Genomic DNA, 17,899 nt, shown 5'->3' on the forward strand with positions numbered 1-17,899 from the left:
CCCAGCTCTCCCAAACCCTGCTGCTCCGCTACGACCCCACCACCCTCCACGCCCTCAACCCAGGGCGCTCCAACACCTGCTTCCAAGCTCACCCCAAACGCACCCATGGACCCTTCGCCTGCCTCTCCTGCAAACGCATCTTCCACCACGCAACTACCACGACCACCAGCCCACGCGCCATCAACCACCTCAAGTGCATCCTGGTCAACGCTCGATCCGTCCACAAGCACGCCGTTGAACTCTGGGACCTCCTGGACTCCACAGCACCGACGTCGCCTTCATCACGGAGACCTGGATGAACGCCTCTTCGGCCCCAGACATCGCCACTGCCATCCCCGAAGTCTACAAGATTTTCCAGGAAAGACTGCACCAACCAAGTAGGAGGAGGTATCGCCATCGTCTTCAAAGACTCCATGAGCGTCACCACCTCCACCGAAGACACACCTCTCGCCGCTGAACACCTGCATTTCCAGATTCGCACCGACCCCAGGACCACCCTCGGAGGATCCCTCGTCTACCGTCCCCCCGGACCACGCGCCCCTTTCAGCGACTCCATCGCCGACTTCGTCTCCCCGCACGCCCTCGCCTCGCCGGACTACATACTCCTAGGCGACCTCAACTTCCATCTGGAACAGAACAACGACCCCAACACCACCGCCCTGCTCGACAACCTCGCCAACCTCGGCCTCAAGCAACTGGTGAACACCGCCACCCACATCGCCGGACACACGCTTGACCCCATCTTCTCCGCCAGCAAACACGTCTCCTTCAGCCACGCCTCCGCTCTACACTGGACCGACCACAGCTGTGTCCACTTCACATTCCGACGCGAGACCCGCCACCTCCGCACTCAACCCATCCCTCGTCGACCCCGACGACGCAGCCATCAGCCTCTCGAACTGGATCTCCAACTGCGCAGACAACCTTGCTCCGCTCAGACGCACGCATCAACAGGCCATCACCAAAAAACCTCTCTGGTTCTCTGACACCCTTAAGGAATCGAAGAAAACATGTCGCGCCCTCGAGAAGGCCTGGCGCAAGGAACACACCGCCGACAACATGACCGCCCTCAAAAACGCAACCCGCGAACACCACCACCTGATCCGCGGAGCCAAAAGGAATTTTTTCACCGACAGACTGGACAAAAACAGCCACAACAGCAGAGAACTTTTCAGCATCGTTAAAGAGTTCTCCAACCTCAACGCCGTCACGCCCTCGCAAGACCTGTGCAACTCCCTCGCCACCTTCTTCCATCGCAAGATCACAGACCTCCACGACAGCTTCGGACACCAGACCCCCAACCAAGCATCACCGAACCCACACCCCCCCGGCCATCACCCTCAACGCCTGGACCCACATCAACACTGAAGAAACCAAAACCACCATGAACTCTATCCACTCCGGTGCCCCATCGGACCCCTGCCCTCACTTCATCTTCAATAAAGCCGACGACATCATCGCCCCGCACCTCCAGGCCGTCATCAACTCTTCATTTTCTTCTGCTACCTTCCCCGAAAGCTGGAAACACGCCGAAGTCAACGCCCTACTAAAGAAACCTACGGCTGACCCAAGTGACCTGAAAAACTTCCGCCCCATCTCGCTCCTCCCCTTCCCTGCCAAGGTAATAGAGAAGACCGTCAACAAACAGCTTACCAACTTCCTGGAAGACAACAACCTTCTCGACCCTTCACAAACCGGATTCCGAACCAACCACAGCACTGAAACCACCCTCATCTCAGTCACAGACGACATCAGAACCCTGATGGACAACGGTGAAACAGTCGCCCTCATCCTCCTCGACCTCTCGGCTGCCTTCGACACCGTCTGTCACCGCACCCTAATAACCCGCCTCCGCTCCACCGGGATCCAAGGCCAGGCCCTGGACTGGATTGCCTCCTTCCTCTCAAACCGCTCTCAAAGAGTTTACCTCCCACCTTTTCGCTCAGACCCCACCGAGATCATCTGCGGCGTACCTCAAGGCTCATCGCTCAGCCCGACACTCTTCAATGTCTACATGAGCCCCCTCGCCGACATCGTACGCAAGCACAACATCATCATCACCTCCTACGCCGACGACACCCAACTTATACTCTCCCTCACCAAGGACCCCGCCAGCGCCAAGACCAACCTACAAGATGGCATGAAGGACGTCGCAGATTGGATGAGGCTCAGCCGCCTAAAGCTGAACTCTGACAAAACGGAAGTCCTCGGCAACACCCCGACCGCATGGGACGACTCCTGGTGGCCCACGGCCCTTGGCACCGCACCGACCCCCTCAGACCACGCCCGCAACCTCGGCCTCATCTTGGACCCTCTTCTCACCATGACCAAACAAGTCAACGCCGTGTCCTCCGCCTGCTTCCTCACCCTCCGCATGCTCCGCAAGATCTTCCGCTGGATCCCCGCCGACACCAGAAAAACCGTGACCCTCGTCACGAGCCGCCTGGACTACGGCAACACCCTCTATGCTGGCACCACCGCTAAACTCCAAAAACAATTGCAACGTATTCAAAACGCCTCGGCCCGCCTCATCCTCGACGTACCCCGCAACAGCCACATCTCAGCACACCTGAGACACCTGCATTGGCTCCCAGTCAGCAAAAGGATCACCTTCCGACTTCTCACCCACGCACACAAAGCCCTCCACAACAAGGGACCGGAATACCTCAACCGTCGCCTCAGCTTCTACGCCCCCACCCGTCTCCTCCGTTCCTCTGGCCTCGCGCTCGCTGCCGTCCCTCGCATCCGCCGCTCCACGGCGGGTGGGAGGTCCTTCTCCTTCCTGGCAGCCAAGACCTGGAACACCCTCCCCACCAGCCTCAGGAACACCCAGGACCATTCCGGAGACTCCTCAAGACCTGGCTTTTCGAGCAGCAGTAAACCCCCCCACCCCCCCGCTTCCCCCATTCCCCCTAGCACCTTGAGACCCGCACGGGTGAGTAGCGCGCTTTATAAATGCTAATGATTTGATTTGATTTGATTGACGGTTCCACTGACGACCCGAAAATCTGCATCGTCGTCTATGTTCACACCGTCGACAATCACTCCGTCGACGAGTTCACCGTTGATGAGATCAACGACCACGCCGTCGACGGGTCAATTTTCTGCGTCAACACCTATACATTGTGGAGAATCTTCTTTCTTACCTGTGAGAATTCTGGCAATAAGATGAAAGTCCAGTCAGCAGACTCTTTTACCCTCTCATACTTTACCTAGTAAGGTATCGCCGGCACCTCCATAACATCTTTTTCATGACGATAAGGAGGAGGGAGAGAACTACTCGGACGATGATCTGTTTCCGGTCGCACATAGCCCTTCAGACCTGCAAATAAAATGCCAAGACAAAGATGATGAGGTAGAGAGTGAACAGCTATATATACAACACTCATTGCAGGAGCAGAGGCAACCATGAGCTCAAGAGTTGCAACAAGAGCAAACGATCCAGATGCCAGTATCATTGATGCCAATCTTCAACATACAATGCAGGATTATTATTCTGGGTTTCATCCACCGGGATCAACCACTGCTGTACAACCTCCACCAATACCGTTGAGCCCTCCCAATCAGCCATCAGAATCTCAAGGACCTATTGTAGTCCCGTCAGGTCAGGATAACGATCTGCCCTCGTCAGATGACGAACAAGAAGAGGGCGAGATACAGGACACAATCGCTTCTCTAGGAATGGGATGAGTACCAAACTCAGACACCTCCCCCTTCTACACCACCACCGGTTGATTCTCCACCACAAGACATTGGAGATTTTCCTAGTGTGATGGAGAGAGCAGCGAAGAGGTTCCAACTACCCATAATGTCTAAGCAGGACACTAGGAAATTGGTTCGAGCAATACTGATGACTTTATCTGGGAGGAAAGCGTTAAAGTCATGCAGACCCCATCTTCACTTCCAGCGGTGCTTCCAAGGCTGGACAAGAAATAAAAAGCACCAGACAACTCAACAGCCTGCTTAATTGGTCACCCTAAACCGGACTCGGTGATATCTCAAGCAGCCCAGCATAGGTCCAGGAATCCGTCCTCCCCACTTGCTGCACCCCCGGATAGAGAAGGGCGGCGATTAGATTCCATTTGAAAGAAGTTTTCAACTTTGGCTGCCACCACAGTCAGCAGCGAACTCCTTGGCAATATTAGGAAGATACGACCGTCAGATGTGGTCGGATATATCCGAGTTCATCAACCTCCTGCCTGAAGATACTAGAGCTGAAGCGCATAAAATATTACAAGAAGGTGAGAAGATCTACGCAGAGATTATAGACTGTGCTATCGATGCCTTATCTGCAGGTTTTCACCAGTTGGCCGGGGCTGCAGTATTGAGACGTCAGGGGTGGCTGAAAGCTACATCTATTCGCCCAGAAGTGCTGCTAAAGATCCTATATATACCTTACGACGGAGAACTGTTACTTGGCAAGCGCGTCGAGGACACCCTCAAATCCATAAAGGCAGACACCGAAACAGCTAGATCCGTGGGTACACTACAATTTAAAAGGCAGCTCTTTCAAGGGGCATGAGTAAGGGGACTTTACTCTTACATGGGCGGACTACATCAGTATCGGCAGTATCTACCCTACGAAAGTCAATTTTGCACCGCCACTGTCAACAACAACCACACACTTATCGGCAACCATCATCGGTGCCCTTCCGACACACCCCAAGGGGAAAATCCTCTTATAAGGGCAAGGACGTGGCCAGAAAGCACTGACCTCCATCAGTTGCCTGCACCCAACCCCAACCCCTATCCCAGCACTCTGATGGGGGCATAATTTCCAAATTCTCCCACCAGTGGTCCCAGATCACATCAGACAGATGGGTCCTTGATATTGTCAGCAAGGGACACACACTGGAGTTTCATCAATCTCCTCCAGAAGTGCCACCAGGAGGACCCCCACCTGCCCACTTAAGGGAGCTCCTAGTACAAATTGCTATCTTGATAGGCAAGGGAGCAATGGAGATTGTACCGAAGTCTCAGAGGGGAACAGGCTTCTACTCTTGCTTCTTCCTCATACAGAAAAAGACAGGAGACTGGCGACCTATTTTAGACCTTCGGTTTCTGAACAAATTCCTGAAAAAAGTCATTTTGTATGATCACCCTCCAAGATGTGCTACGATTACTCAACCAAGGAGATTTCATGAAGTCCTTGGATCTTTCAGGACTCATACTTCCACATCCCTATTCATCCCAGTCACAGGAAATTCTTACGGTTCAAGGTTGCAGGCACCCATTACCAGTTCAGAGTGTTACCATTTGGCCTCAGATCAGCCCGCTAGTTTTCACTAAGGTTCTGGCCCCAGTTGCAGCCTACCTCAGGCAGTTGGGAATCCAGGTGTTTCAGTACTTGGACGATTGGCTAATAAAGGCACGAACGGCGTCGAAGGTGGCCAGAGACACAGAAAAATGCTTGTCCCTCTTCAAAGCGTTGGGACTAACAGTCAACTACCCAAAGTCTCACCTAGATCCGTTAAACAACATCACCTTTCTAGGGGCTGTTTTGGACACGGAGCGAGCAAGAGCTTTTGCTTTTCAGGACAGATAGAAGAAAATTCTAAATCTACCCTGCCGTCTCAGCAGAAGAAGGTCCACTTCTGTCCGAACTTACAAATCTTTTCTTGGGATGCTCTCTTCGTGCATTCCGTTGATAGCAAACTGTCTCCTTCACATGAGAACACTTCAACAACAATTAGACATTCAGTGGAAACAAATACGCGGATTTTTCAACGATATTGTCCAAATAACCATACCAGTGAGACAAGCCTTCAATTGGTGGAAGAACACCCCTCATCTCGGAAGGTCTCTCCTTTCTAAAGGACAAACCAGTGCATATTCTGACAACGGATGTGTCTCTAGAGGGATGGGACGCACACTTACAGGACCTAACAGTGAGAGGAAGATAGTCCATACAGGAATCAGTGCTCCACATCAACATATTGGAATTAAAGGCAGTTTTCCTGGCGCTCAAGGTTTTCCTCGCCAAGATCAGAGGTCCATTGGTTTTGATAAGAACCGACAACACCACATTCATGCATTACCTCAACAAGCAAGGGGGTACAAGATTGCAGGCGCTGTCTCTTCAGGCGCAGGAGCTGTGGCATTGGGTTCTACACCATCATATAACTCTCAGAGCGGAACACCTCCTAGGAGTATCCAACACTTTGGCAGATGTACTAAGCTAAACAGCGACGACCTGCCACGAATGGGAGCTCAACCAAGCAACTCCCAACCGTCTTTCTTCGTTGGGACAAACCCAGTCTCGATCTGTTTGCGACAAGAGAGAACAAAAAATGCCATCACTTCACAAGCTGGCAACCGCAGAAAGGGTCAAAAGGGAATGCATTTTTGATCAAATGGTCAGGGATTTATGCCTACGCTTTTCCCCCACTCCGACTCATCCCGAGACTTCAGAAGATGAAGAGAGAACCTTGCTGATTACTATCGATAGCCCCCAGATGGCCGCGCCAGTTTTGGTTCACGGAGCTGCTGCTCCTCTAAGAACAACCTCACATTTGATTTAAATCAATGCCAAACTTGCTAATGACGACTCGAAGGCAGGTCCGTCATCCCAACCCGACCTCTCTTCGATTATCGCCCTGGCTCCTGAATTCTATGAGCCCAGTCTACGAATGAGATATACAGACTCAAGTAGAAAGAGTTTGCACGTGGTGTAAAACCTTCAGTATTCATCCTCTAAAGTCTTCTCCAGAGCAGATACTTCGGTATATTTTGCAATTAGCTAAATCAGGTCCCTCCCATTCATCTATCAAAGTTCACCTAGCGGCCATTTCTCGATTCCTCCGTACTGCAGCTTTACCATCTTTATGGTCATCCAGGATAATAAGGCAACTCCTAAAAGAACTATTCAGGATGTTTCCTCCGATTTAGCGTCCTCCTCCTACCTTGCATCTTAATATTGTGCTGTCCCAATTGATGAGGCTTCCCTTTGACCCTATTCACAAAGCTGACCTGAAATATATCTCTTGGAAGACGGCACTCCTTCTAGCACTTACTTCTGCGAAAAGGGTTAGTGACATACAGGCATTCACAATCTCACCACCTTTTCCTCAATTTAAATCAGATATGGTCATTCTGAGGACTAATCCTAAATGTATTCCTAAAGTTCCCTTAAACTTTCATTTGAACAAGCCAGTAATATTAAAGACTTTCTTTCCAAATCCTCGAACTCCAGCAGAACGAGCGCTACATTCCCTAGACCTCAAAAGGTGTCTAAAATTCTACATCCAAAGGACTAGCAGCTTTCGTTAGCTATGGTCAACACACCAAGGGGAATGCTGTTACCAAGCAATCCATAGCCCGGTGGATCTCCACTGCCATACAGTTCTGTCACCAGCTGGCGGGAAGACCGCTAACAGCCAACGTCAAGGTGCACTCCACTAGAGCAGTATCTACTTCAGCAGCTCTCCTCACAGGAGTGCCCCTAAACCAGATTTGCAGAGCGGCAACGTGGACTCGCAGCCACACATTTACTCAACACTACTGCCTGGATGCTGCTGACAGGATGGACGCAGAGGTAGGACAAGCAGTTTTGCGTAATTTATTTGCATAAGGTGAGCCAATAATCTTCTTTACCCACCAGCGTCGCAAATGTTTCCAGTTTGATACTTATATATATATATATATATATATATATATATATATATATATATATATATATAGAGGCACCTCCATTTTGTGTTCCTCTGTGCATCTCCCCTGTGTCCTGATACAGCCCAGTGTTCAAGGATTGCAAAAAGACCTAGGTAAGGAGCCCAAAGATATTTCTGGTTAAATAGTATTATTTGTTCAAAAAGTGTTTGTTTTACTGTGGACTCTGTGTTTCAGGCAGCCTGGCCTCTTTTAAAGTGGTGTTTTTTTAAAAATCGTTTTTTGCCGTGACTGTGTGAATTCCCTTGCTAGTTTGTGGCTCCCCCCCGCCCCCCCTTTCCCCCCCCCCCATTCTTGGTAAAAAGGCTACATACATCTCTGAGTGTGGTTTTAGGAGACTGTTTTAATCTGATTGTGTGATTTAAATTGTGCTTAAAAACGGTCTGCCCCCTCTGTATTTTTGCCTTAAAAAAAGCCTGATTTTAGAGTGTGCGCCCAACACTATTGCAGTGTTTGTCTCTTAAACAATCTCCCCCTTACCTGGAAAGTAGACTCTGCTAGCTTGGAAGTGTGGATTTAGCCTGTCTGTATCCAAGGAGATACTGAATAGAGCAGCAGTTGCCTTTCCCCCTGCCCACAGGGACTGGAGTTTAGTTTACTTGCTCCCTATATAAGTTCCTTGTGGTTGTTGCATATGCTGTTGTGATAGGTTGTTGGGAGATGGTGTTTCATTGGTTGCTAGTTCCAGGGATGCAGTTATGATTGGTGGATAGGGCTGAGATTCTGATTGGCTGTTGGTTCTAGGGCTGTGATTGGTGGATAGGGCTGAGATTCTGATGGGCTGTGATTGGTAGATAGGGCTGAGATTCTGATTGACTGTTGGTTCTAGGGCTGTGATTGGTTAATAGGGCTGAGCTTCTGATTGGCTGTTGGTTCTAGGGCTGTGATTGGTAGATAGGGCTGAGATTCTGATTGACTGTTGGTTCTAGGGCTGTGATTGGTGGATAGGGCTGAGATTCTGATTGGCTGTTGGTTCTAGGGCTGTGATTGGTGGATAGGGCTGGGATTCTGATTGGCTGCTGGTTTTAGGGCTGGTGCTGTGATTGGTGGTCAGGAATAGGGCTGTGACTGGTGATTAGGGCTGGGTCTCCCATTAGTTGGCCAAATCAGGGTTTAAAATCGGATTGGCTAGGGTTAGGACCAGCTTCTTATTGGCCAGTAGGGCTACAAAAGGCCAGGATTCAGGGCGTCTGAGCCCGGGCGTCTCGGCAAAGGGCGGAGAGGACAAGGGCAGTTGCCTGTTTGGGCGGAGAGGACAAGGGCAGTTGCCTGTTTGGGCGGAGAGGACAAGGGCAGTTGCCTGTTTGGGCGGAGAGGACAAGGGCAGTTGCCTGTTTGGGCGGAGAGGACAAGGGCAGTTGCCTGTTTGGGCCTGTTCGGGACAGGTAGGGACTAGGGCCAGATATGCTGCCCAATTCACATATGACCATGAATGGTATCATCCCCTACACATCCCTCAACATGCAAACACATATTCTACAAATACATCCAACACATGCATCACAAACTGACCACAGACAGATTGCATTGCCCCACCACCCAACACAATACCCTACATACAACACATATACACATACCCCCCACAACTACTACAGACAAACACCTTCATTCTCACAGCAAACACTACTCTGTCCCCTTCCACTAACACTACCTGCCACCACCCACACAATACAAAACTACAACATACATTTCTCTCAGTTTGTTTCCCAGATACACACACTCTGCTCATACTAACCAACAACACTATCCGCTGTTCGCTCCCCACAGACCACCTGACATCATAACAATGCCCAAACCCTGCATTCAAACACATCATCTACAAACACTCTTCCCCTCTCCTCACCAATTACACACAACCATACAATCCCCACATTTCACTCCACCACACATATTACCTCTTCCGGTCATCTCAACTAATACTTACTTCCCTGACACACACCCATCACCTCTTACACACCTCATACATTCTTCTCCAAAACACAGCAACACACCATCTAACACTCAAATTCCACTTAGCAGCACTAACTTACATACAAATCCCTCACCAAAAACAACTACACCAATATCCCCTCTCATTATTCCACAAAAACAATACCGACCACAAACATCAACACATCAAAGCAACACAAACTTACATTACACTCATCGTCATACCCACTCCCACCCCCAGGACTACACAAAGGATACAAATTCCATCCTATCTCCACCCCTCCCCCCCTCTCCCCCCCACTCTTCACAAACACCTACCTCAAGCACCCCAACCCAGCAACTTTCATTCACTCGCCTCTCCTCCATTGCACAATTTAGAGCCTTACATCATGATCCACATGCTCCTCCACCACCCCTAACCCATACTCCATCCACACTAAACAAACGCAAACAAAATAAAAAACATGCCACTCATAGCAACCTCGCATCCCCTTGTCTGTTACATAATAAAACTACCCTACAAAAAACACTACACTCCTCATGGCTCTCTCAGCCACCAAGTCCACCACCCACACACCCAGACCCAACAAAATGCCTCCTTAACCTGCTGGAAGAGGAACACTATATTGAAAAGCAATACTATTGTGAGCCTCAAACATTTATCACAACTAGCAACACTCCTGCTTCAAGCTCACATTACACTACTTACCCTTCTACTAAACAAAACAACACTACCACTAACACACCTTATCTAAACAGCAAGCTCATAAATGCTCGATCACTCTCAAAAAACAAGCACCACATCTACGACCTGCTCACAGACCTACAACCTGACTTACTATTCATTACGGAATCCTGGTTGGGAGATGACATGGCACCAGTGTTGCACGAAGCCCTTCCTCCGGGCTATCAAACCATCACACAAAACCGTATAGGCAAGAGAGGAGGTGGACTAGCTATTATATTCAAACAGGCAATAAACCTCAGTAAAACAGATTGTTTAAGGTTGTGAAGCTCTCCTTACCAGATGCCACCCTACTCCAACTTCCTCCTGTAACTTTCTCCTCCTTTACAGACCTCCACCTAACAACTCCACTTTCCCAGATGCTTTTCTTGACAGTCTCAAACCTTATTACACTATACTCCAATCTATGCATTCTTGGGGATCTAAACATTTGGTTTGACAAACCCAATATGCCCCATCCAAAAGCTATCACCACTGGCCTACTCGCATTGAACCTACATCAGATTGTACACAATCCCATACACATTGCTAGTCACATCCTAGATGTCATTTTTGCTAAGCCTGAACTCGTTACTATTCAGAGCATCACACCAACCACCTGGTCAGACCACCATCTGATAACTTTCCGACAGACAACTCCACAAATCAACACACCCCACAACCACTTACATACATACACCTATCGACCATGGAGCAAACTCAATTTGGATCCCTTAGAAACACAACTAACAGCAAACACAGATCTAGATACAATTAATTCTGTACCAAAACTTTGAGTGGCTACAGGAAGCTTTTGACAGAAGAAAACCAACACCTTGGAGAAACACAGAACTTAACAAGATAAAGCAACAAATCAGAAAGTTGCAGCGGACCTGGCTCAAAACAAACAACAGTCAAGACAAACTGCAGCTACACAAACTTAACAGGATATACAAATTATCAGTCAAAAAAGCTAAAAAAAGATACTACTCAGACAGAATTCTAAATGCTCAATCTACAACCAAGGAATTTTACAAAATTCTCAATGAATTTCGAAAACCTACATGCATGGAAGGAAGTCATCCCACCACTCAAGATTTCACAAACAAATTGGCAACTCACTACACAACCAAGGCAGACACATTGGACTCCTATTTAAAACAGAGGAAAACCATCAGCACCAACCCCTTTACTAAAATACCCTTTAAGAATAAACCATCCCAACCTCTACAGTCCTTCAAACAAATATCCCAGGATGAATTTATGGATTTGGTCAAAGCAAGCAGACCTTCTGGTTGCCCTTCTGACCCTTGCCCACCACAAATCTTCAAGAACATCCTGCTATCTACGTCTGCTGCCACGCCTTTAAGAAAAATCATCAACAAATCTTTAACATCAGGAACTTTTCCTGCAGACCTGAAAAAGGCATACATACGACCATTATTAAAGAAAACAAACCTAGACCCGCAAGACCCCGACAACTACAGACCTATCACAAATGGACCTTTCCTGGGCAAATTGATAGAAAGAGCAGCATTCGCCCAGATGTCACGATTCATTGAAGAAAATTCTATACTTTCAGACTTCCAAACTGGATTCCGCCCAGGAAGAAGCACTGAATCAGCACTCATGGCAATCTGGGACGATCTTAAAAACACAGTCGACCGAAATGGAGTTGCTGCACTACTTCTCTTGGACCTCTCAGCTGCCTTTGATACGGTTGACCATGACATCCTAACTCAAAGACTCCACGAAGCCGGCATACAAGGGATTGCTCTCGACTGGATTACTTCCTATCTCCAAAAAAGAGCGAATATCTTACACTCACCCCCCCTTCTCGTCCGAACCCTACCTCACAAAAGCAGGGGTCTTCCAAGGGTCAATCATCTCACCTTTGCTTTTCAACATCTACATGATATCTTTACCAGAACTGATCAATGATTTCCATCTCACATGCTGCAACTATGCAGATGACACACAAATACTACTTAAATTAGAAGACCCCAAAAACATTGAAAACTCACAAATCTTCAGTTGCCTCAGAGCCCTTGATCAGTGGATGACCTGGAGCCATCTCAAACTAAATACCTCCAAAACAGAAATACTCATATGTGGGGACTGGAAAAATTATGACCCTCTGTGCGTCTGGCCTGACGATCTCGGACCACCTCCTCAATTATCCAAGGAAGTTAACCTAGGAATCACCATGGATTCCAAACTAACTATGAATGCCCAAGTAGACAAATTAGCACGCACAAGCTTCATCACATTAAAGACTTTACGACGCATCTTCCCCCACCTCGGATTTCCACAGAAGGTGCAAGCTACTATCTCACTTGTACTATCCAAACTTGATTATGCCAATAGCCTCTACCATGGATCATCTCTATCTGTTATGAAAAAACTACAACGTATCCAGAATTCCGCAGCCAGGCTACTACTACATATAAAGCCGCAAGCCCACATCTCCCCTGCCTTGAGAGCACTACACTGGTTACCCATTGCCAGAAGATGCACTTTCAAGCTGCTTTGTATCACCCACAAAGCTATATATGGAACAAGACCACTTTTTATCAGAAAGAAAATTACCAAATATATCCAACAAAGAACCCTCCGCTCAAGACTGGCACCCCGCCTTAGAACACCACCATACAAGAAAAAGACTGTAGGTGGTACATCCTTCTCCGTCCAAGCAGCCAAACTATGGAATTCATTACCCCCAACTATAAGAGCCACAGATAACTTTCTTGTCTTCAGAAAACTACTCAAGAGTTGGCTCTTTCCTTCATAACCACCTTTTTCAAACAACTATGAACTGCATATGCCTATGTGGATAAATATTGGTTTCAGATTATATGTATATTTCTATTTATTTATAGTTTCTTTGGAAAATATGTATTGCTACTGTCATAACGGTAAAATACACACACACTCTTTAAACCTGACTAAGTATTTTTTACCCATGATTCTAATTATGTATTGTATGTGCATATATGTGTGTATTCATGTGTGTGTGTGTGTGTGTGTGTGTGCGTATATATATATATATATATATATATATATGTATGTGTATATATATATATATATATATGTATGTATGTGTATATATATATATATATGTATGTATGTGTATATATATATATATATATGTATGTGTATATGTTGTTTCTGTGCTTGGCATGTTCGTGGATCATTGCATGGCTCCTGGTTTTTGGTTTGTTATACTAGATATCTATGAATTCCTGCTCTCATCTTATCACACTTATCTACGCATCACTCTTATGTCATGTCTCTATCAAACTATCCTCCATTCTCACTCTGACTCATCCCAAATCCCTTCTACCACTTTCATCACCTAAATATCTCTGCCTAAGCTCTTACCTCCACATCTAACTCACCAAACCTCACTCTACCTCTGTGACCTCCCACACAACCCTACTAAATTCTCCTGCATTCATCTCACCCTGCTACTATGCTCTCCCTAACCCTTCCACATATTCGTCCCCCTCCGCCCCCCCTTTATTCATCCCAAGCCTTTGGGTTGAGTAAATGAAGGATATACTCCCAATTAACACTTCTGGATTTCTTTCCTCCTCCACCCCTCCATTACTCCAGTCAATCTAACTAACAAACTCTCATATCCGCGGCTCAAATTAACTCATAATAATACTAAAACTGTACTCATTATTAAACGATACTAATCCATCACTAATTCTTGTTGGGTTCAGGAGTAGCGTGCTACTCATCGAAAAGCGCTTCGACGCCTTGTCAGGGGTAGTAAGCGCTATATAAATACGATTACAATACAATATATATATTTATACATATGGTTTTTAATTATGTATGTATATATAAAAATACGTAGAAAATGATGTATCTTTATATAGATGTTTTCATCTTCTGTGTACTGCTGATTATTCTGATTCAAACATGTGAATCTATGAAAGATACCCCCATACTGGAGAAGAAGTTAAGTTACTTACAAATAACTGTGGTTCTCCAGTATTGGTATCTTTCATAGATTCACATGCGGCCCACCCTCCTCCCCATGGAGGCTCACCTCTTTTGTGTCTATCTTGAAGTCACTCGTACTGGAAAATCTGAGAGACTGAGCCTCTGTGCTGAAGGTTCTAAAGGGTGGTCTCGCCTGATTGGCTGGACTTTGGGTCTTTTCTAATGAAGCTAATAAGCTATGAAAGTGAATGTATTTTACCACTGACAACAATGGAAAAAAATAAAAATTATTCTGCTGCATTCTATGTACTGTGGGACTCCCACTTCGACGGGGAATGATTCAAGCATGTGAATCTATGAAAGATACCAATACTGGAGAACCACAGTTACAGGTAAGTAACTTATCTTCTTATGCAAGAAGGTCACTAAATATGCCCTTCAAAGCAAGCCGGTGACGTGGGGAGGCTACCCCTCCCCAGCCTTGTAACACCTATTTCCAGGGGAGAGGGTGTTGCCTCCCTCTCCCACACGAAATCCTTTGTTCTGCCCTCCCCAGCCTGTAACACTTATTTCCAAGGCAGAGGCAGTTGCACACCTCTCCAACAGGAAATCCTTTGTTCTGCCTTCCCATGCTTGAGATGGTCAAGCAGCTGGAGGGCATTATCCTGCCTGAGAAGCTGCAGCAGCATGTGCTGCTTGCAGACCCTGGAAGACTGGTAGGAGCAGTACTGGGGGTCCTTTAAGGAGCCCCCAGAGTGCATGGAATCATGCCACCGATACTGGCATCAGTATTGGACTATGATTCCGACATGTTTGATACCAAAATGCCTAGGTTTGGAGTTACCATTATGTAGCTGGACCATAGGTAGTGTGACCTATAGCTGTACAGAGCTAAAATGGCTTCCCTGCACTTACGAAGTCCTGGGAATTGGGACTGGAGTTTGTAGGGGCACCTCTGCACTTGCAGGGGTGTCCACACACCGGAACCTGCCCCCTGCCTTTAGGGCTGGAAGGGCCTACCATAGGGGTGACTTACAGTGACCTGGTGTAGTGACCAGCAGTTAAAGGGTGAATGCACCTTTTCATGCAGGCTACAAATGGCAGGCCTACAGATACAGTTTGCCTGGGCTCTCATGGGTGGCATAATACATGCTGCAGCCCATGGGGGACCCCTGGTGTACCAATGCCCTGGGTACCTAAGTACCAATTGTGGGGTGTAAAGGGTACCAAGACAACCACATTTAGAGGAGAGAGCACAATCACTGTGGTCCTGATTAGCAGGATCCCAGTGAACACAATCTAAGCACACTGACAACAGGTAAACGTGGGGCTAACCATGCCAGAAAGAGAGACTTTCCTACAATTGGCTAACCTGGAATTTCACTATCCCACACGCTAATCGATAACTCACATAAGGGACCACTGAATCTAGTGCATCAAGGTATCAAATTAATTGTTACATTTAACCCAACTTATTGCTGAAGTCACATTTAAAGTAACGATTAGTGGAAGGATGGCTTGCTTGCCCCATACCTCTTTAGTAAGCACTTATAATTAACTGCAGCAGTTGTCACTCCAGGCACCCTGCTGTTCTGGTGTGAAGCGCTCCCAGAAAGGGAAATAAAGGGTCTGCTGGGGGTAGTGGATGTGACCACCTCCTTCCAGGATGGCCTGGGGTGTTGTACACAGATGTCCCAGCTTCAAAGCCCCTACTGCCTCTGAGGGGCTAGCGTTGGTCGCAGTTTAGCTTGCCCACTCCTTTATGTAGGTAGACAAGCTGTCATCCCCTTCAGACAGGGAAAACCCATTGTAGACCGGTTTTCCAGGATAGGTGGCTCTTTCTACTGGACACTCCTTAGGGGTGTGCCCATGTCTCAGTCCCAGAGAAGAAGGGTTCTGACATCTTCAATTTGAGTAGAGATGCACTGTGGGATTGTTTAGTGTCAGCCCCACAGGAAGTGATGTAAAAATAGGTAGAGATTCCAAATGGAATTTTAGCTCCATTGGCTAGTGATTCTTCCCCACCCACAAACTCAGAATTGGCTTAAAAAGGTCACCCTTGGTTTCCAGCCTAAGAAAACTGCTGGATTCTGAAACAACAGGATGAGCTGTACCTGCTGAACTTGTGGACCTCAGATACAAAGTCTGCACCACGTACGACTACACCCACTGCACCTATTAAGCAAAGACAGGACTTCACAACCCAAAAGATCCTCCAGGGCTGTACCTGCTCCCACTTGTGCTTAGGACCAGTGAGTGGACTCCAAGCACTAATTGGCTGGCTTCCTGTTAAGCTTCATGGACACAAAAGCTAAAGAAACCATGCACCTGAAAAGTACCCAGCTGACCATTTCGTCCTGGACTGGTGTAGATGAGAGATCACGTTCTAACTCCTAGGAAGTCCCTCTCAGGTCCCGGACCTTAGACTAGTGCTTGAGTGTGGACTCTTTCTCACCAAAGGACTGCAACTTGTTAGCCAAAGTCTAATAAACCAGTTTCTAAGCCCAGACTAAGAGGCTCATAGGCTAGAGCTACTTGCCAGTTTGTAGGTAGCCTCGAATGCTGCTGAGAACAGAGACTTTTGCCGGACACCTTGTCTTCGCCAATCTGTCAGCGTCGAACTCGAGGCAGGACTCCAGCTGCAGAAGACCATCCTGGCCTTACTCTCAATGGGAAAAAGAATGAGAAACGTTTGTAAGTGAGAAGGTAAAATCTTAAAAGGCACCACCCTGGCACCTCCATCCAACCTTGACTTCCATCGCGGGTGGCCTGAAACTTTGACTTTGCCATGGATCCCCGAGTTTGAGTCTCATAGACCAGTGTTCCCCAACCCCCGGGCCGCGGACCGGTGCCGGTCCGTGGATCAATCGGCACCGGGCCGCCCGAGGAACTTCAACTTCATTTCACTGTGGCGGGCGGCCGAGGCGCAGAGCATTGCGCCCTCCCAAGCAGGCCACGGAATAATTAACAAACATTTACCAGTCCGCGGCGATAAAAAGGTTGGACAACACTGTCATAGACTACCTCGAAGAGTGAAAAGCAGAGATTTTCAACTTCTTACAGCTTTTCAACATTTTGGAGCGTGAAAAACAGTGATTTATGGAAACCTTACAAAAATAACTCCTGTTCCCTTAGTCAGATTTTTCTCGTTTTAGTGTCTAATTAAAAATGTAATTTTATTATTTTTTTATAAACTGGAGTTGGATTTTTATTGTTATGTTTCTCTCTTATAGACTGTTTAAGTATGGTTAAATGCTTTACATGTGTTTTTCTTTGAGTTAAGTCTTACACTGTTCTGTGCCACAGCTACCCAGGACTAAACTAAGGTTTGATTAAAAAAAAAAAAAAAATACCTAGACCCGATACAGATAAGAGACATTACTGCTTGGTGAGCTTGCACAACCACACGAACCAATGATCCACTTCTCTCGCACTCTAAAAAAAAAAAAAAAAAAAAAAAAAAACTTCCTGTTTAGTGTGAGCTAACCTATCATAATGTTTTTAAATATAGACAACTGGGCGGTTTAGAGCTTCACCTTAGTAAAATGTGTTCAAAGAGATATGTACCCTCATGCACAGAGAAACTTATGGCATGTCACTCTGGATAAGCTAGCGGCAACATCT

General features: G+C 47.2%; 1 protein-coding gene across 3 annotated transcripts in view; it reads left to right on the top strand.

The window, feature by feature from the left end:
• Positions 1–17,899, top strand: part of ABL2 (ABL proto-oncogene 2, non-receptor tyrosine kinase) — a 255,078-nt gene that overhangs the window by 229,186 nt on the left and 7,993 nt on the right. The window lies entirely within an intron of this gene.

This window comes from Pleurodeles waltl, chromosome 4_2, assembly GCF_031143425.1.
Source record: "Pleurodeles waltl isolate 20211129_DDA chromosome 4_2, aPleWal1.hap1.20221129, whole genome shotgun sequence".
Classification (NCBI taxonomy): Eukaryota; Metazoa; Chordata; class Amphibia; order Caudata; family Salamandridae; genus Pleurodeles; species Pleurodeles waltl.